General features: G+C 44.7%; 1 pseudogene; it reads right to left on the minus strand.

The window, feature by feature from the left end:
- LOC111966462 (myosin-7-like) overlaps window positions 1-11,959 on the minus strand; it is a 15,610-nt pseudogene extending 3,651 nt beyond the window's left edge.
- Between the last annotated feature and the right edge of the window lie 8,753 nt (window positions 11,960-20,712).

The raw sequence follows: 20,712 nt of genomic DNA on the forward strand, positions 1-20,712 counted from the left end.
AGTGGCTGTCTTATATCTAAGAGGTATAGAAAAATATATATATATTTTTTTACACATATAACCCCTTATTTTTGTTGGCACAAAAGATATTTGTTCCATACTTCAATTTGTTTGTATGGGTTACATTCAGATGAGTCCCGTGACATTTGTGGGAGTCGTAGAGCAAAATGGAGAACACCATCGGGTTTGAGAGTCTTCCCTGTCCATGGAGTTCGGACACTACAGACGTTTTCGTGAGAAGACCATTTTTTGGGATGTCTCATGGTCTGACAAACACCGCTGTAGCTCGGCCACCTTGCACCGCAAATGTGGAAGGATGACATAGGAGGATGTGGTCGATTGAGACGCAGCCCATGCAAAAAAAACTGATATCTCCAGTTTAAACTGATAGATATTGATGGGGATTTCTTTATTATGTTACTCAGATTGAGACATGGGTGCATCAATAGACTTAAGGATTATAAGAAGATACTTTTAGACTTTTACTCAAGTCATATTTTACTGGGTGACTTTCACGTGAGTCAATTTCTATTCGGGTATCTTTACTGTTACTCAAGTATGACAATTGAGTCCTTTTCCACCACTCATCTTCCACCAAGCTACTGCAGAATGTAGTTAAATTACTAGTTGAACTACATGCTTACTAGCTGAACTACTCCAACACTTGTTGTCTCACCTATCTTAAGATGAATGCATTAATTGTAAGTCGCTCTGGATAAGAGCATTTGATAAATGTCTAAAATGTTAAATATCTGCCCTAAGTATGAATTGTGTTTCCTTACACGTGTTGTTTGTGTGACAAATCTATGACAATGTTGATAACTTAAAAGCATGAATTGTGTTAGTGCTCCACTGGCCTTAATCTGGCCCTGCAGGTGGTGCAGTAGTCTCTGGGACTCAGCAGCATGGCGGTTGGCATGGTTCAGCTGGACCGCCATCTCGTTCATGTCTCCCTCCATCTTCTTCTTCAGCCGTACCGCCTCGTTCCTGGACCTTGCCTCGGTCTCCAGGGTTGTCTGCAGGGACTCCAGGGAGCGCTGGTGGTTCCGGCTGCAGGAAAAGTGACAAATAGACTGCTTAGAGAGAGGAGCCTAAAACACCATCATGAATAATGACAAATCTGTGCTGCTTTTAAAAGCATACTGGAAAACTATCATGGATCATGAGTCCTTACCGGAGGCTGTCAATTTCCTCGTCCTTTTCGGCTATCTTCCTGTCGACCTCAGTCTTGAACTGGTTCAGCTCCAGTTGGACATGTAGGGTCTTGCTCTCCTCATGCTCAAGGGTGCCCTGACTCGGAGCAATAGAACAGTGTCACATTTAGCGGAGTTACAGGGTCACACCAACCTAACACCCCTGTCAGATCACTCCTCTCAGGTTTCCACTGGTCTCTCTGTACCCTTGTGGTAAGAATAGACACTTTCCAACCACAGTCAGTTCTGTGTGCTCACCTCAGCTTCCTCCAGAGCAGCCTTGATGTCACTCTTCTCGACATCCAGAACCACCTTCATCCTCTCCAGCTCGTGGATGGTCTTCCCACCCTGGCTGATCTGGTCAGCTAGGTCAGCTATCTCCTCTGGGGAAACAATTAACACACTGGGTTATGTAGACAGGCCTTTGTGTTCACTCTTGWGACGTTTATTAGCATTGTCTTTAGACAGGTGGCGTCACTCCTACGACCACGCTCGTCCCTCAAACGACAATGGTTTATTGGTATTATTTAGAGCAGTGTTTACCTTGCAGGTTCTTGTTTTCCCGTTTGAGTGTCTCCAGGTGGTCTATGGCCTCCTCGTAGGAGTTCTTCAACTTGAAGAGTTCAGTGCTCAGGCTGCGAGACTCCTTCTGAGAGCTCTCCAGCTCAGACTGGCAATCCTCATACTTCTGCCTCCACTCTGACAGCACCTGCAGCATTTTACATTGTCAGTACTCATGTTTATGACTTATTGTGCAAAAGGGTTGTCATGCAAATTTGAAAATCCTTCTTTTGACAACTTACTAACTACTAATGCTTATGGGCTCACTGCTTACCTTGTCAAAGTTGCGTTGTCTCTTGTCCAGGGCAAGGGCAGCAGCATTGGAGCGCTCCAGGTCCACCATCAGCTCTTCGATTTCGGTCTGCAGACGGTGCTTGGTTTTCTCCAGAGAGGAGCATTTAGCATGAGATGCCTCCACTGCCTCTTCAGTGTTCTGCAGACGCACCGCCAGCTTCTTCCTTTAAGGTCACAGTCAGGGGTTAACATGAAAGTTTATCAGAAGGGCAATAAGCCAGTATTGTTCAAAAGCTTTTTTCACGCTCATTTATGTAGACAAACAGATCATTTGAGAGCATCAGACTTACTTTGCTTCCTCCAGCTCCTCAGTCCTCTGGATGGCATCGATCTCATACTTGGTCCTCCACTGAGCCACCTCAGCGTTGGCCTTGACTAGGGCCTGCTGCAGCTCAGACTTGGCCTCCTGCTCCTGCTCATACTGCTCCCTAAGCAGGTCACAGTCATGTCTGGAGGACTGGAGGGCATGGGCCAGGGCATTCTTAGCCTGGGACAGACGAGGAAGAAATCACATCATTCATATTCTTGTTATGGGGTCCGACAGGAAAAAGCCTTTAATCTTTTTAATTTTTACATATCAGGTTGATCACTTAATGTTTTACTTAAGTGTGACCTCTGACCTTGTTCTCCTCCTCCAGCAGTTTTTTCAGTTCCTCCGTGTTCTGGCTGAAGGAGATCTTGGTGCGCTGCAGCTGACTGACCATAGCCTCCCGCTCCTCCAGCCTACGGCTGTACTCAGCTACACACAGAGACAGAGAGAGAGAAACATTTGGTGAGTTTCCCAAGGTCGGTTGACCTTCTGTCATGCCGTGCCGTGGCCCGTGTGACCCTTACAGCTCTCAGTGACAGCGCAGGCTCTCTGGTTGCTGATGTCAGTCAGTTGTCTCTGGAGCTCCTCTACTTTGGCCCGGGCCTCGTTCATCTGATCCTCATACAGATGACACATCTTCTCTGTGGTAGCCTGTTATTAAGCAAAACTCTGCCTTAGCATACATGACATAACACTCAGTATTTTCTAACTTCTCATACTGTTGCAGGCCATCCCAACTAGCCTTGTGTCTGGGACACTGAGGAGACCGCAACATCTCAGTGACCAGGCGAACCCTCTCTCCCCCTCACCTTGGACTTGGAGAGGCGCTCCAGGTTAGAAGCCAGGTCCTCTGCTTCCATCCTGTACTCCGCCTTCTCCTTCTCCAGCTTCTGTTTGACGCGCTGTAGCATATCAATCTGCCCGCCCAGCTCTGCCATGCTGTCAGCGTGCTTCCTCCTCAGGGCGGCCGCTGTGGCCTCGTGGTGAAGCCCCGCCTCCTCCAAGTCTCTCCGCATCTTCAGGAAGTCCTGCTCGCGCTTCTTGTTCATGGCGATCTGGGCGGCCGAGGCCCCGCCTGCCTCCTCCAGCCTCTCGCTCAGTTCCTCCAGCTCCCGGGACACGTCACCACGCTGCTTTTCTGCCTTGGTCCTCCACTGCCTCTCCGCCTCCAACTCCTCCTCCACTTCCTCGATACGAGTCTGAGGGAGAGGCAGGGGAACATTTACATGAGCAATTTAGTAACATACCTTATCCTCCAATGGAGTTGTCTTTATAAGTGCTAAATGTCCTTTTATCTTCTGTACTTTGTACATAGATGATGTGATGCATTATAGATGACTCCAAAGGAAATACTCTACCACGTTTAACTATGACCGCATTTATTGTTTAAAAACTGGTGGTCCACAATGTGGCTTTTAAAATCATTTGTTTTGGTATTGTCAACTATTGTATCATTGTGGCGTGATGCTTTAATAAATTTTTCTAACTAACTTTACAAAAGAAGAGAATGTAGAGGCATATAGATAGACATACTTGCAATTCCTTCATTTTCTTTTGGAGTTGAATGACTAGGGCTTGCTCATCTTCCACCTTAGAACTGAACTGACTCATTTCAAAGTCTTTTCTATATAGGGAGAGATAGTGAGGAGTCATAGACAGTACAAAAAATATTTAACATAGATAAACATTTCACTGTAAAATGCTGATATGTGATTCATTTGCAGACTAATTGACAGTCAGTAAGTAGTTTATTTATACTTGGTCAGTTAACAAGGATTTCACAGACCACTTATAAAGGCCTTATTAACTAACAGATTGAAGAGCTGATTCTCACTTCTTGAGTTTCTCCTCCAGCTGCTGCTTGTCATTCTCCAGGTCTATGACAGACTCCATGGACAGCTTCAGATCCCCCTCCAGCTTACGCTTGATCCGCTCCAGATCCATACGCACCTTCTTCTCCTGCTCCAAGGAACCTTCCAACTTGGAGGGGGGGGGGGTTACATCAGTATAAGATATCTCATATCGCTATGTGCTTAACTAAGGAGATAGTTAGGTTACTGTTTGAGGTGAAAGTGTGTATTTTTCATGCCCCTTTACTCACATCGTCCACTTGCTGCTCCAGCTTGACCTTGGCCTTGCTCAGAACGTTGCCCTTGTCCTCCTCGATCTGCAGGTCAGTCAGGGCCTGCTGGTGGGCCTCCTGCAGAGCCGCCTTCTCCTTGGTCAGGCTCAGGATGGACTCGTCCACAACACCAATTTCCTCCATCAGGTTCTTCACCTGAGGAAAGACGGGGAACAAACAATGTGGAACAAATATAACATATCAGAAGAAAAGGAAATATACCAGCAATGTGAGAAATAATCTCTGAAATATAATATACACAGTACAGTAAATTGACTGCCCAGGTAAAACCAAGAGGTTTACAGGAATGCTGAATAATGTCTCTGTAAGCAGTGAGCCACCATTCCCCTGCTCACCTTGTTCTCTGTGCCATGTCTCTCCTTCTCCACCTTGGCCAGGGTGATCTCCAGGTCGTCGATATCCTTCTTCAGCTCTGCACACTCGTCCTCCAGCTTGCGTTTCTTGGCAGTCAGGCTGGCGTTCATCTCCTCCTCGTCTTCCAGTCTCTCCATCAGCTCTTTGATCTTGGCCTCCAGCTGCAGCTTGGCCTTGATCAGCAGGTCACAGCGGTCTTCTGCATCCGCCATGTTGTCCTGCTCCTGAGGTCAGGGGTCACACAGAGACTTCCTGTTTAGTACTTCCCCTTAGCATCTCTTATCTTGATTTATTGCCTAATTGTCTCTGGTTGAATCTTATTAAAAGTCCACATTAATCTTGTCTCATCATATTGTCTTCATCTTTACTAATCCTGTCTCATTAATCCTCTTAATGTTATTCCGTTGTACAGTGTGTTCTCTGATCTCATCTGTAAACACTCACTGCCTGCAGCTGCAGGGCCAGGTCGTTCTTCTCCTGGATCAGGGCCACCTGTCTCTCCTCCACCTCCTTGCGCTTGGTCTCTGACTTGTCAAATGCCTCCTTCAGCTTGGKAAACTCCTCCTTGAGGGCGGCCAGCTCCTTCTCGGCTGTGGCACTCCTCAGGAGAGGCCGGAGCTTGAAGAACAGCATCATCCATGGCCAATTCTTCACCTCTGCAAATGCACGGATGTTCCACTGGATCACCTCTATAGCCTCTCTGTGGAGGTAGAGGGGGAAGGCATTCAGGGTTACACAGAGGTGAATGATTTGTGTGCACTAAGGTGATGAAGTAAGTTGTATTTTCCGAATGACCTTTTAAGACTGAACAAAGGAAAGGGAAAATACTTCAACATATGCCTGATTTGATTAGGGATAGAGAAGTGAGAGGATAASACATTTAAAGTGTGTATTAGTAGAGCTTTTTGGAAATAGGCTGTGAAGCAGTAGACCATAAAGGTAGCTAGAATTCTTTGTCCTATGGCTTTCCCCCCGTACACTTGTGTCCAATGAACTGGTCGTGGTGGGCTGGTGGCGTGGTCCAGATTCCTTCCTTCCTCCTGTTCTAAATTAGATCTGTGTGTGCCCTGCTTACCAAATATGGCCCAGCGAGCGCCGGTCATTGGATCATTTGCTTTACAATAGCGGGTGCTATGACACAGCAAGCATTCCAGCCGGGGAAATAAATCAATAGTGAATCCCAGGAAAAGCAYGGCAGAGACTCACTGTGGGCCAGACAAAGGTCAGGTAGAGGTCCTTTATCTGAAACTCCAGCCCTCTGTGAAACCYAAGACTTAATCCCTTATCACCTGACCAGTTATTCCAGCTATGTGGGGGCTCTGAACTCCAGGCTCCATGGACAAAAGGGGGCCGGGGGAGAATGGGTTATTATTAATACGAGGCTGGGCTGGAGGACATGACAGCTGCTGTTACTGATCTTTAAGGGCCATGTGTCAACCCCTCCTGTTTTRGTAAGCACCATTTGCACCCGGAGGTTAGAACGGGCTATTTCCACCAGGACCACACACACACACACACAATGTAAAGCAAGCAAGTGCTGACACACGCTTGCCACACTCCACGCATGCCACGTACATACCGACAAACCTGAGGGCAAATACACACACTAACCCACACAGTTCCCATACAAAACACTACTAAATAACCTTGTCAATAAAAATGTTTTGGGTTGGGCCTGAAAACTCAACACAGCAGTCCCAGTGGAAACGCCTGACCTGTGTTACCTACCTCTTGTCCATCATCTTGCGTCTCTCCATCCTCATGAGTTTGCCCCGCAGCATAGCCTGCAGCATGGTAAGGATCTCCGATAGCCTTTCATCCCTCATGTCCTCCAGCAGGCCCAGCAGCCCTGCCTTGAAAAACACCTGAGGACACCCAGACCATACTGTCAGTTATAGTGGATCTCTCGAAGTCTGCCCCCATACACATGAACATACTGTCTGTTTCTGTCAACAACCGATGAGGAGTGGCCATACTATAAGCTTCAGCCCCAACACAAGGGACACCTGGAGATGAGATCTCAAAACGCAAGGGTATCTCTCAGCTGCAAACTCATCCAGGTYCACTAGTGCCAGTCATACAGTATCCACCTTGGTTTTTCCAAACTTGTACTGGGTGTGGTCTATGTCCAGGGAGCCCAGCAGCTTCTCCACAGCCTTCCTGCTGTCCACAAAGGAGTTCTCTGGGATCGCCATGGGGTTCAGGATACGATAGCTGCACAGGACAGAACACACAGCAGGGAAGACAAAGAAAGTCATTTATTCTGCACATATTGCCATTTTGATAACGAGACGGTCCACACGTGTTTTGCTGCGTTCACAATGGCAGTCCAATTCTGATATTGTTTTTCTCCGCAAATTGGTCTTTTGACCAATCACATCAGATCTTTTCACATCAGATCTTTTTCAGAGCTGATCTGATTGGTCAAAAAAACAATTAGTTACAAAAAGATCAGAATTAGGCTTCCTGTCAAAATACAGCCTTTGTGTCTCTGTATGTTAAAGTTCAACATTGTCCAGAGAGGTGCTGTGCCCACCGTTGTTTGAACTCTGCATATAGGATCCGGTTAGGGAAGCCCTTCCTGCAGATACGGATTCCCTCCAGTACTCCGTTACACCGCAACTGGTGGAGGACCTGGAATGGGTCCAAGCCCCCTGGGATAAAGAGGACAGAAAGAATCAATCTTACAGCACTGAGACACCTAGCAGCAGAGATGGAYCCAATGGTGACAAGGTGAAGTCAGTTGTATTAAAGCTTTAGATATGTCATAATCCATTACCTGGAGTCTTTGACTCATTGGGGATAATGCATCGCACAAAGTGAGGCTGGGTGCTGCGTAGGTTGGCCATCAGTTTGTTCAGATTTTCCTGCAAATGGGCAGATTAGCAGAAAGTGGGTATGATTTATAATTCAATCAGCAAGTAAAGTGTCTTAGTTGATAAATCCCACATCCTTTTGATCCAATCCTGTACCTCACCTGAAACAACAATGTGTTGAGCGAACATTACATTAAGGAAGTTCTCCAAGGTGTGTCTTACCTCATCCTCGTTCTCAGTCAGAGGCATGAAAGAGTGGAGGTAGCACAGACTTAAAGTGATGTTCATGAGTTGAGTTACCTAAACATCACTGCAAGTCTTAACTACTTCCCTCTTAACTCAGGCACGTCACCGTGACTTCAGGAAAACAGAGCACATTTAAATACTTCCCTTCTTCTGATCTTTACTAAACAATACGACACTTAGACACACTCTCTTGTAATGCCCGTCTGTCTCTACCTCACTCTTACACACCTTGTGAAGCTGTGACACAGTCTGGAAGGAGCCCCCTTTCTTCCTCTTTCCTTTGGCCTCGGTCTTTGGATCAGCAGCTGGAAGATCAAACCGTGGATCATGAGGACTTTATTTCCCCATTTACTGTAGTTTCACTTTCAAATATGTGAAGATATAAAGTTGAAAAAATACCTGCATCACTACTGATGAAGTTCTCAAAGAGGCTTGCCAACAGTTTGTTAGATGACTTCTGGAAGCAGGTGACGACTGTCTCATTTAAGGGGTCTTTGTTTTTGTCCAGCCATCCACTGATGTTGTATGGTACCTGGAGAGGGGTGGAYAGAGAGGGAGGGTCAATGATGACATCAACAGATTTGTATAAAAGTAAATGTCTCAAATGAACCGTGGGTAGAAACACACCCATTCCACACARAACAGCAGACTGGAACACTTACCACTCCTGCATAGTGCACCAGCTCAAAGTGGGTCTCATATTTGCGTTTCTTGTCAAGCCGTGGCTTGAGYAAGTTGGGAGACTTGCCCACGTGGTTGTCATACAGCTTGGTCTTAAAGCTGACATCAGTGGCCTTTGGAAACATGCATTCTTCCTCCAGGATGGACAGTATGCCCATGGACTGCAGGAAACACACAAACAGTATAATATCACACACACATACAACCCCCCCAACATCGGCAGTTCCTTCAGCTCTAGCCCCTTATTTGAATGGCTGAGACCACAGACACACACCTTCTCMATGAGGTTGATACAGGCTTGTAGATCCAGGCCAAAGTCTATAAAGGTCCAGTCAATCCCCTCCCTCTTATACTCCTCCTGCTCCAGGATGAACATGTGGTGGTTGAAATACTGTTGCAGTTTCTCATTGGTAAAGTTGATACACAGCTGCTCAAAGTTGTTGAACTTGAGCGGAGAAKGGAGAGATGGGGAGGGGGGGTAGAAAAGAAGGATAGGTTTATGAGCTGAAACAGTCTGGAGAAAGACTATATCAAATCATGCAGAGTTTGGTCAGAAGCAGGCTTTATAATGTGTAGGCCTACCGCGAAGATCTCAAACCCTGCAATGTCCAGCACACCGATGAAGAACTGGCGAGGCAGTGCCGTGTAGAGGCTCTTGTTAATCCGGCCCACCATCCACTTGAACATGCGGTCGTAGGTGGATTTGGCTAGAGCWCCAACTGAYTAGTTCACCTACACAAAGGAAACATAGCTGTTACAGTATATCACAGACTCAGAAAACAATATTGGAAATGTGAATAATATTTGCTTTAAGTCCATAATACCTTCTTGTTCTACAGGTGTTTTACAGAGACKGAGAAAGAGAGCTCACCTGCTCAACAGTCTGGCCCTTGATGATGTACTCGTTCCCCACTTTGACCCGAGGGTGCAGCAGTCCTTTGATGAGGTCAGCTGAACTGATCCCCATCAGGTAGGAGGCTTTGTCAGCACCTGAAGAGCAAAGCACATACATACCCACTGTATGTATTGGGTGGTGTTCTATATTGACACTGTTAAGAGTAAATATATTCTATTCATGTTTCATTAAGTAAATGGAATTGGGGACTCACTTTCAGTGCCGTCAGCTTCTGCTTGCTCCTCTCTCTGAACCGTCTTGAACTTCATGTTGCCAAAGTGCATGATGGCCCCCACTATTTTATAGCAGCCATACTTCTCCTCAGGAGTGAAGCCCAGACTGTCCATAGCATGCTGAGGGAGGGGTCAGGGAGGGAGAGAGACAGAGAGTTAGGAGAAAACAGACAGGATAGAGAGACACACAATAGAGATGGAACTCAACATAGCAGAGAGAAGGAAAGAGCATTCGTAGAAAGAGGCAGAGCTTACATCTGTGGCCAACAGTTCCTCTTCGTCATTCATGTTCTCCACTTTTGTCACACCCTGGGAGCAAAAGTGGTAGTCGAAGGGATTGGTGGAAATCAACAAAATGTCTGGAAGATCAACGAGAAGACATCATGTTAAAGGCATTGGACACTTGGAGAACTCTGAACTGATAAAACTATTGGGATAGATATTTTCTCATTTAATGTATCCATTGCTAAATATGCCCTTAGCTGTGATCTTTGGTTGTAGCCTTCCAATACCTTGAAGCTCTGGTTTCTTGTGAGATAAAATCTGGTAGTAGATATGGTAGCTCCTCTCTTCAGGCTGCTGAAAGACAACTCTGGACTTCTCCAGAAGATCTACAAATGGTGACAGTGCAGAGGAGGTTTGCATTGGCCTGGAGGAAAACTGTTGGATGTGAAAAACTAAATTCTACATGGTGTGATGTCAGACAGCTTACATATGTCAATATCAGCAGAGGCCAGTTTCCCTGTAGGACCGAAGTGGATCCTGATGAACTTGCCCTAAGTCGAGAGAGATGAGAGAGATTCATAACACAAACACACATTCTTKTGCATTCTACTCAGAAGAGATGTTGAGTCAATCTGTGTAGTGATAAATGACATTACACTCACAAATCGTGAGGAGTTGTCGTTCCTCAGTGTTTTGGCATTACCAAAAGCCTCCATGGCTGGGTTAGCCGCAATGATCTGGTCCTCTAAGGTACCCTGGGGAAGTAAAAGATGTGTGACTTGATGCCAATTGCTGTAAGGATGGCAACATGATTTTAAGGAAAGCACAAGGTGATTTTTCTCACTGATTGTCGTGTGAAGAGATAATGTATTAGAGGGGGAGAAATGGACTTCCAAATAGGAATAATGTGTAACATGATGATGGAAGGAGGATAAAAACACATCTGGGTAAAAGTCAAAAAACAAAATAGGGTATCAACTTTGATGGTAAAATAAAAAGACAGTTGCAAAAAGTAACTGGATAAAGTAGGGCGAAAAGGATGGAATAAAAAGGGATTACAAAAAACAGGCATGTTTTGGGACAAGGAAGTCTGCAGGATCAGGGAGACAAACGGCAAAGGTAACTCTTTGGTTTGCAAACCAGGGAAAGCCAGGGGGAAAACTTTAGGCTAGCTACAGGTAAAATACACACAACCAATAGTTATCAAAGTCAAATATAACAAGCCTGTCCAACAAAAAAAAAATGCAAAAAGGAATGAAAGATGAAAAAGGGTTTAGGTTGAAAAAAGGGTGGGGGAATGTTCAAATCTGGGAAGCTCTCTGCCTTACTCCTTTCTTGGCTGCATCACCCAGGGCTGCTACAATGGCAAAATACTGAATTACACGTTTCGTGTTGACTGTTTTGCCAGCACCGGATTCTCCGCTGGGAGTGGTAGACAAAAATGTATTTCAAAAATATCAACATAATTATAATGAAAAATGTATGTACCGCACTCTGACGAGTGTTTCCATCAGCACAGTAAATACTGTAATGCAAGAGGCCCTTGGAAGGGAAGTCGAAACCTAAATAATAAGCGCCAACTAAATGCTTTGGAGGGAGTATGAATTGTATGTTTTGTGTGAATTGTAACAATTGATTAGAATAAATACAAATTTGTAGAAAACACATTTCAGTTATTTGAAAACAAATACAGGCGTGTCAATCTAGTGGCAGCGTTAGAATAGAGCAGTGCTTTGACTTACGTGATGAGCATGGATTGATTCTCACAATCTATTAAGAGAACATATTGCCCAGAGTTAGCAGAAAAAAAAGTATTTTTAGGCATTGTGTAAGCACTGAACATATTTTATCTAAATGTAGAACATGGATTCTTAATTCCAAAATGACACAGCTTCTATGTTTAGAGTGTGTATTGAGACCAAAGACTGTATTGGTTGAGACTTACTGCGCAACATATCATTGTAGGCGTTGTCAGCGATGGCGTAGATATGGGGCGGGGTCTCATTGCGCCTCTTGCCTTTGTAGGCAGCGATCACATCAGACGAATAGACGGGAAGATACTTATATGGGTTGATTGTCACACAGAACAACCCAGAGTAGGTCTGCAGAGAGAGATGAGATGAGAGCAAGAAAGAGATGACAGACAAATTGGTTGTGTGAGAGATATAGACAAGGAGAGAGAGTTAAACAGAAAGGAAATTAAATAAATAAAAGTATCATGAAACTCAAAAATAAATAGGCCACATATAGAGTGTGAGACACAGGGAGAGTCTCACTGGTTCAGAATAGCCTCAGTTTATCCTCCCCTCTATGGTGTGATGTACAGAACCGCCACTCACATAGATCATCCACATACTGTAGCGCCTGGTGAGGTTGAAAAGCACAGAGGCTTCATTGAGGTTGGTCAGCATGGCCATGTCCTCAATCATGTCAAACTTCGGAGGGTTTGTCTGCTGAATGTCATCCTCTTTCACAACCAGAGTCTTTGAAAGAGAAGGGGGAAAAACAACGATGTACGTCTATAGTCAATTCATACAGTAGGTAGGTGATAATATATCACTTAATTCAAGGGATTTAAAGCACTACTGTACCACATCATATTCAACTTTTGGTACTAACATTTCATATACATTCTATTAGATCTGCGAAAAAATATATAACAGTCCGTGCACTTCAGAACAAAGAGAAGTATTTTGGGATTTAGCTACTGTATATCATGGACTTAATGAGGTCAGTTTCAACAAGTGTTGAAGAGAAGAGTCAGTATTATGATATCACTTTCTGCCATATTAACTACAAGACAAGTGCTCAAACTATCCTTATTATGTTGTATTCAACCCCAACAACTAGCCTACCAACCCTTCCATCTTTGGTCTCCACAGTGGCTTTGTCACCATCCAGTACTTTGACTTCCACCTCGATGTAAGCCTCCTTCTCATCCGGGATCCAGACTCGTTTTGTACCTGAGCAAAATAATAGAAAGTTTATGGCATTTAGAGGGGCAAAAACTTAACAAAAAATGTGTACCATCAAAACTTGCAAAACTGTAGAAAATCTCATGGTCGGCTTCCATATGTTTTTGTTTGTTTTTTTGTCCATAGATAGTAGTGTATGGCATGACAAATACAATTGTTGAACTGATGTGCATTTCTGACAGTTATCCTACCATCAAAAGCCAGGGTCCTGGCGGCCAAAGCCTCCAAATTGGTGAGACGTAGGAACGAGGCTGCATCCCCGAAATCTTTAGTTTCATTAAAGCGAGACATGGTGACAACTCCGCAGGAAAAAACAGCACCAACGCACCTACAATGAATAAGAGCAACAACTTAAACACATTGAAGACATGCTCAAAACTGCCGGAGACGATTTGAATTGTAAAATGTGATTATCAATAGGCCTATTATTATAAAATGATGGTTAGTTGGTGCATCTGGTATACTAACCGTTGAACGCACTGTTAAGGTTTAGCTAGTGAGCTAAAGTCTCTTTTATTGTCCTCCTCAAGGTCAGGGTTAGCGGGAGCTATGTCAGACATCCCCATGTGTCCCCTTCCTCAGCAGCCTATTGGCCCGGACCGTGTGCACGGACGGTCACGAATAGCAATCTGCATTTTTATCTCTTCTCAAACCTACAGTAGGCCAGTTATTTTTAAAACGGCATTGTTTTACAGAGGATTACGTCAATGTTTGACTTCATTCTGTCAATCATAAACTGTACATAGTCATCTCAACGTGCAGAAGATGTGCACGTTTCCACTGTAAATCAATTGGAACAGCGGTGTTCTTTTCTGTCCATGCCATGAAACATAATGTTTTCATTCTATTTGATTATTTTTATTAGAAACATAATACGATCTGACTATGGAACAAACTTGAATGTGCAGAAGGCCCCATCTGTGCAAAAACTGGTTGAATCAATGTTGTTTCCGCGTAATTTCAATACAAAGAATTAATGTGATGACATTAAATCAACGTGGAAAAAATATTTGAAAAAAGTGATAAAAGTAAGGGAATTTACGTATTTTGTAACACCCAACTTTTCCCTAAATCCAATGACGCGCTGAAATGTGTCCGATGGGTCAGGGAGTTTCGTGTTCCTGCCTGGTGCACAATGTAATTGGTATGAGCTTCAGAAGTTGACTGTGACTGTTGTGGCAATTAGAAAATATAGCTTGTCAAGATGTTACAGATTAAAGTTGACCACTAACTCATAATGATTGACCTGGACAATAAAGACAATTCATGATGATACCATTTGGTTATCAAATAGTAATAGACAAGGCTATATATCAATGAAAGGGGGGATGACTGTAATGTTGGACGTAGGCGTGTGYAAATAGATGGGGAAAAACTGAGCCAGTGGGAGTATGCAGGGTGGGGATATGGTGGGTTGGAGTCAGTGGGGTAAAGTACTTAAGTAAAAATACTTTAAAGTACTACTTAAGATCTTTTGGGGGGTATCTGTAGCTTGACTATTTATATTTGACAACTTTTACTTTTACTTCACTACATTCCTAAAGAAAAGAATGTACTTTTTACTCCATACATTTTACCTGACAACCAAAAGTACTCGTTACATTTTGAATGCTTAGCAGGACAGGAAAATTGATGAATTGACAAATTCACTCACTTATGAAGACAACACATGGTCATCCCTTCTGCCTCTGATCTGGACTCACTAAACACAAATGCATCTTTTGTAAATGATGTCTGGGTGTTGGAGTGTGCCCCTGGCCATCTGTAATGATGTCTGAGTGTTGGAGTGTGCCCCTGGCCATCTGTAATGATGTCTGAGTGTTGGAGTGTGCCNGTGTTGGAGTGTGCCCCTGGCCATCTGTAATGATGTCTGAGTGTTGGAGTGTGCCCCTGGCCATCTGTAATGATGTCTGAGTGTTGGAGTGTGCCCCTGGCCATCTGTAATGATGTCTGAGTGTTGGAGTGTGCCTGCTGCTATCCTTGTAATGATGTCTGAGTGTTGAAGTGTGCCCCTGGCTATCCATACATTTTAAAAACAAGAAAATGGTGCTGTCTGCTTTGCTTAATGAAGGAATTTCAAAATTATTTATACTTTATACTACTTTTACTTTTGATACTTAAGTATATTTAGAACCACATACTTTTAGACTTTTACTCAAGTAGAATTTTACTGGGTGACTTTTACTTCTACTTCAAGTAACTTTCTATTAAGGTGTCTAATACTTTTACTCAAGTATGACAATTGGGTGCTTTTTCACCACTGGTTGGAGTGCTTCCAAACATATCTGCCTATCAGCACTTAAGGAGCTTGTTAATTACTGTAAACTCAACTAACAAATTCCAGGTGAACGGTTCTTTCCTAGACTTTTGATCTCAGTGTGCCTACCAACCCCAAAAGAGAAAATATGTTTATCTTTAATCAACAGCAGGTGGGTAGAATTGTGTGACAGGACGCCAACTCTTTGAAGTGACTGTTTCTTTATGGTCCTATTGGTTTGGATATGGTTAACAAAGCCCCATATACTACCCACCACTGCGACCTGTACGCTCTCGTTGGCTGGCCCTCGCTTCATACTCGTCGCCAAACCCACTGGCCCCAGGTCATCTACAAGTCTCTGCTAGGTAAAGCCCCGCCTTATCTCAGTTCACTGGTCATCATAGCAGTACCCACGCATAGCACGCGCTCCAGCAGGTATATCTCACTAGTCACCCCCAAGGCCAATTCCTCCTTTGGCCGCCTTTCCTTCCAGTTCTCTGCTGCCAATGACTGAAACGAACTGCAAAAATCACTGAAGCTGGAGACTCATATCTCCCTCACTAGCTTTAAGCACCAGCTGTCAGAGCAGCTCACAGATCACTGCACCTGTACATAGCCCATCTGCAAGTAGCCCATCCAACTACTTTATCCCCATTCTTTATTTATTTATTTATTTATTTTGCTCCTTTGCACCCCAGTATCTCTACTTGCACATTCATCTTCTGCACATCTATCACTCCAGTGTCTAATTGGTATATTGTAATTAATTCGCCACCATGGCCTATTTATTGCCTTACCTCATTTGCACACACTGTATGTTTTGTTTATTCCATGTGTAACTCTGTGRTGTTGTATGTGTCGAACTGCTTTGCTTTATTCTTGGCCAGGTCGCAGTTGTAAATGAGAACTTGTTCTCAACTAGCCTACCTGGTTAAATAAAGGTGAAATATATATCTATATATTTTTTTAAACAAGCAGTGCCCTTGTACAGTACACCTTTGTACACTTTATACAATGTCAACAAGTCACGCACCAGACAGAAAGGAACCTATAGAAATATCTAGGATACCTCTTCCACTACTAAGCCATAGCTACAAAATGAGTGCAAAAGTCTCAGAGGTAGTATTATTTACTTTATATCGTATTTCCTTCCATATAAGGGTAGTTGGGTTTGATTGCGTTTGCGTTATTTAGGTCAGAGGCTGATTGTCGGCATTGTGGATAAGCCCTTTCACGACCTTGAGAACAAAAGAGGAGATAAGTGACCTTGTGTGCACAGGCCAGAGCACAGCATCCAGAAATAGACCGGAATACAACTCCTGTTCTCAATAGCCCACATTCCGCAGTCTGACATAGGGCTCACAGTTAAAGAGGTAGGATGCTGCCGTGAAGGGCACTAGAACCCCCCGCCGGGCCGACACACAACTACTAAAGAAAATGAAGTGGATATACCTCTAAATACACGTTGATTATTCCATCATAATAGACGATAAAGTCAATTGAACCCTCAGTTCCCACCAACACAGAGAAATTACCATCTTATTTGAATGCACAATTCGAAAGTACATTGATTAGATACATGCCACTTCTATCAGCTCTATTCTACAAGAGTTGAGTGCTTCAGATGAGGGGACTGTCTTGTGTTCTGTGTCACTAGCAAAGCAGACTGGGAGATTTTCAAGTATGGACTTTTGTGTGTGTGTGTCAGTTTGGACTTTTACTTTGTCTATGAAGTAATTTTTAGGTAGCCAGGGTGAACATCTGGGAATACTACTGGTCAAGAATTCCAGGAATGGATTGTGTATTTCTGCTCATAGATTACAGTTGCTCTAGTTGGCCATACGCAGCACATACCTCTTTGCTAAGCTAAAGTGCTGATCCAGGAAACAGGCCATGGTGGGGCCTAGTACATCCACTTTCACACAGCAGCAACATGAAAAATCACCAATACTAATACCTGTTAATGAATCCTTTCCTTGTGCCAATGGAAACACAACCTACAGTTAATCTAGTCTGTTTTTGATTGATGAGCCAAGCAGAAGCTTGAGGCCAGAGGACCCCTATTGGCTAGCATCCCCTGGCTTTGCCCTGATGTTGATGCAATTTATAAGTTTTAGTTTGAAATGTTTCCTGATCTTTAACTGACAGCAAGTAAGACCCTTCCAGCCTCAAAAGACTCCCATCAGTCATCAGCTACAGAGATAGAGACCCATATATGCAGAGAAGGCAGACTCTGGCTAATGCCACCTTCCATTCCTGGTCTTAATCTCCCACTGTCACTACCCCCACAACATCCCCAACTCTCTCAGAGGCAGCAATAACATGAGCTAATCAGTCTTTTCATGACTCGGCTGGTAGAGATACAGTACCATTCCAATGGCATTATTCCTAAAGCTCCAGCCAGGGGCCGGCCTATCTAAGATTAGGGTGTGCTGAGTCCTGGCCTCAGATCCCCACTGCCTGCCTCCCATGACTGCTCCTCCCAGCCAGCCAGCCAGCCAGCCAGCCAGCCAGCCAGCCACTCTCCCTCTCTAATATGGGCACCCACAGCTGTCCTTCTATTTTGGAGCATGCTGTGACAGCGGCATGCCTCTACCCCCCCCCCCCCCCCCCCGACGCCCAGTCCAGAACAATAGACACACGCTCACATAAACATTACAAACTTTTTTTTTAAACTCAGACTACAGAATAACAGAGCTATTCCACAATCAATCCTTCTGCTGCCACACAGTAAGCCCAGGCAGGACAGGCAGGGTTAACAAGGCCTTGGGTCAACAGCGGCTAAAACAAACAGAAGGAAATGTACCTATTAATACAGGACAGAACAATGATTACATTTCATTAGTTTGTATTTCTCTAACCTAGCCACTGGGTCCTTACTTCAAATCAAATATAAATGGAAAGCTGTAGCAAGTGTCTGAGTGAGTTGTTTTATCCCAGGTAAGTTGTTTGGTGTGGAGACAGGTGAGTGGTTTGTTTGGCATAGACTTCTCTTGCACAAGTCATGGATTTTTTTTTGATGCTTTCGGGATAATATAAATTGTAAATTACCCCAAAACCGGCAGAAAAAAGTTTGTGGGTGACTGTGAAGACCTTCGTAGTATGTGTACAAAAGCACTGTGATGATGTGCATGATATGTGTTAACCTGTGAATTTCTTTCAATACAGAGTCCCATAATAAACTGAAAATGTGTCATCTTATCTAAATTCTTCCGATGGCCTCAGGGAGCGTGCCTATAGAATAAGAGACATGGAACACAGTGGCTCTGTGTGGCTATCCATGGCAGTGCGCCTCCCTGCAATCTTTACATTTGAAATCTCTGTTAACAATGAACAGCATTCCAGTGAGGCTCCACATTAAAGCACCAGGGAATGCTGGGAGTATGTGATAGCCTTTCTGCAGCTCAAGACCCCATGAGACAGACTAGCACCTGTCTATCACGGCAGTTGTCACATGTGCACACACATACACACTCATACAAATGCAGATGGACGCACACACCCCGACACACACATGCGTGTATGTATGCACACATACATTCAACACTAACATTTAGAACGGTGAAATGCACACTAAACCCAAAAAACATTTGTCATTTTGTCATGTTTTGGGCATCAAGCCTAGGATGGGGTCACCAAGGACATTGGAAACATGATGCAGAAACTTTTAAAGCCAAATGTCAATTATAATTTAGCATCATGATGGTGTGGTAGACATGTAGAATATGTGCACGTGGCAGTGGTGTTACAAAACCAGACTGTCTGAGAGGATCATGTTTTTGAAACGGAAACATAGCATCATTCGGTTTCCTTTCTACCTTTCCTTTGCTCTCACGGATGTAGAAAGGCCATATAAGAGCTTACGTGAGTTGGGCCTGGGCGGTTCGGCTGTTGTGATGGGCATGACACATTGCGAGGAGACATAAGAATATCTGGTGTTGGGCAAGACACTTGAGCTGCCATTTGCTACAGCAGTCCTCTGTCACTGCACAGATTACCGCGCTACATACCACTTAACAGGACACAGGGTGGTCAGACGCTAAACAGCTTGTCGGGGAAAAGCTCATTCGTCAGCTACAAAACTGTTCATTCATTTCCCCCAAAATGTCCCTCTATTTCCCATGATACATTTTTAGGAATCATGTAATTATCCAGAGATTTCCATATAATTGTGGTGCAATCAAATTCCATTCTCTCTGAGATTACTTAACCTTGTCTCAACATTTAAAAAACTCTCAAACAGGGAAAGAGAAAGTAATATTCTGCAGCCTAAAGTTGTGCTCAAGTGTCACCAAACTAAAGTGAGAAACAGTAGTAAGCAAGTTTGCAACCTTTTTGTTTATTAAGCCCTCCAGCATAAACTTCCGCCTTACCTTATATCTATAATGGAGATGCAGGGCGTTAGGAAGCAGGTGCAGTTGGAGAGTTTAATATAAATGAACAAGTAATAATAGAAAAACAAGAGAAGCGTCTGGACATGAGAACAATGCCTGTCTACTTACACACACACACACACACACACACCTGGCAACCCTTCATTATGCACACCTGTGCCTCATCATTAGGCACACCTGGACCTTATCACTTCCCCTATATATAGCACTCTGTTGTCATTTCCCGTCAGGCGTTATTGTCTCTAAGTAGACAGGCGATGTCGAGCGCCGGAGAAGGGCTGTAGGAGTAGACGTCGATCAGTACCTCCCCCCCCCCCCCCGCCCCCCCCGACGTGTAGCTCCAGCCGCAGGACGACGCTGGCCAGGAGGATGGCCCCGAGGGCGAGGAGCGGGCCGGTCCGGACGGCGGAGGTGGATTTCTCAGATGATGTTGGGATCTAGAATGTTGTCCACCGGAACCCAACACCGCTCCTCTGGACAGTACCCCTCCCAGTCTGGAGTCCAGAAGGGATCTGACAGCATAGGCGAGACCTCCCTCAATGTCCAGAGGAGACAAAGGTGTGTTGTGGGGGACTGCCTCAGCCAGGGGACCAGGAACCACCGGTCTGAGGAGAGAAACATGAAAAGAAGGTGCGATCTGGTAGTTAGTGGGAAGCTGTAACCTATAAGTCACCTCGTTGACCTTCCAGAGGACCTTGAACGGCCCGACCAAACCAGGGGCTCAGCTTCTTGCAGGGCAGGCAGAGTGGGAGGTTCCTGGTGGAGTCAGACGCGATCACCAGGAAGGAACACGGGCGCCTCACTGCGGTGGCGATCCGCCTGCTCCTTATGACGACGGACAGCACCCTGGAGCCTCACGTGAGCATCACTCCAAACTTCTTCTGCGCAACGGAACCATTCATCCATCACAGGGGCTTCGGTCTGGCTCGGAGTCCACGGAGTCAGGACTGGCTGATAACCCAGGACACACTGGAAGGGAGTAAGCCCGGTTGAGGAGTGACGTAATGAATTCTGGGCGTATTCCGCCCAGGGAAGTTGTCTCCCCCTGCCGGTCTGGGCAGTGACTCCTCAGGAACCTCCCCAGCTCCCAGTTCATCCTCTTCAACCTGCCGTTTGGACAGAGGCCGGTACCCGG

This window comes from Salvelinus sp. IW2-2015, linkage group LG7 (assembly GCF_002910315.2).
Source record: "Salvelinus sp. IW2-2015 linkage group LG7, ASM291031v2, whole genome shotgun sequence".
In the NCBI taxonomy this organism is placed as follows: Eukaryota; Metazoa; Chordata; class Actinopteri; order Salmoniformes; family Salmonidae; genus Salvelinus; species Salvelinus sp. IW2-2015.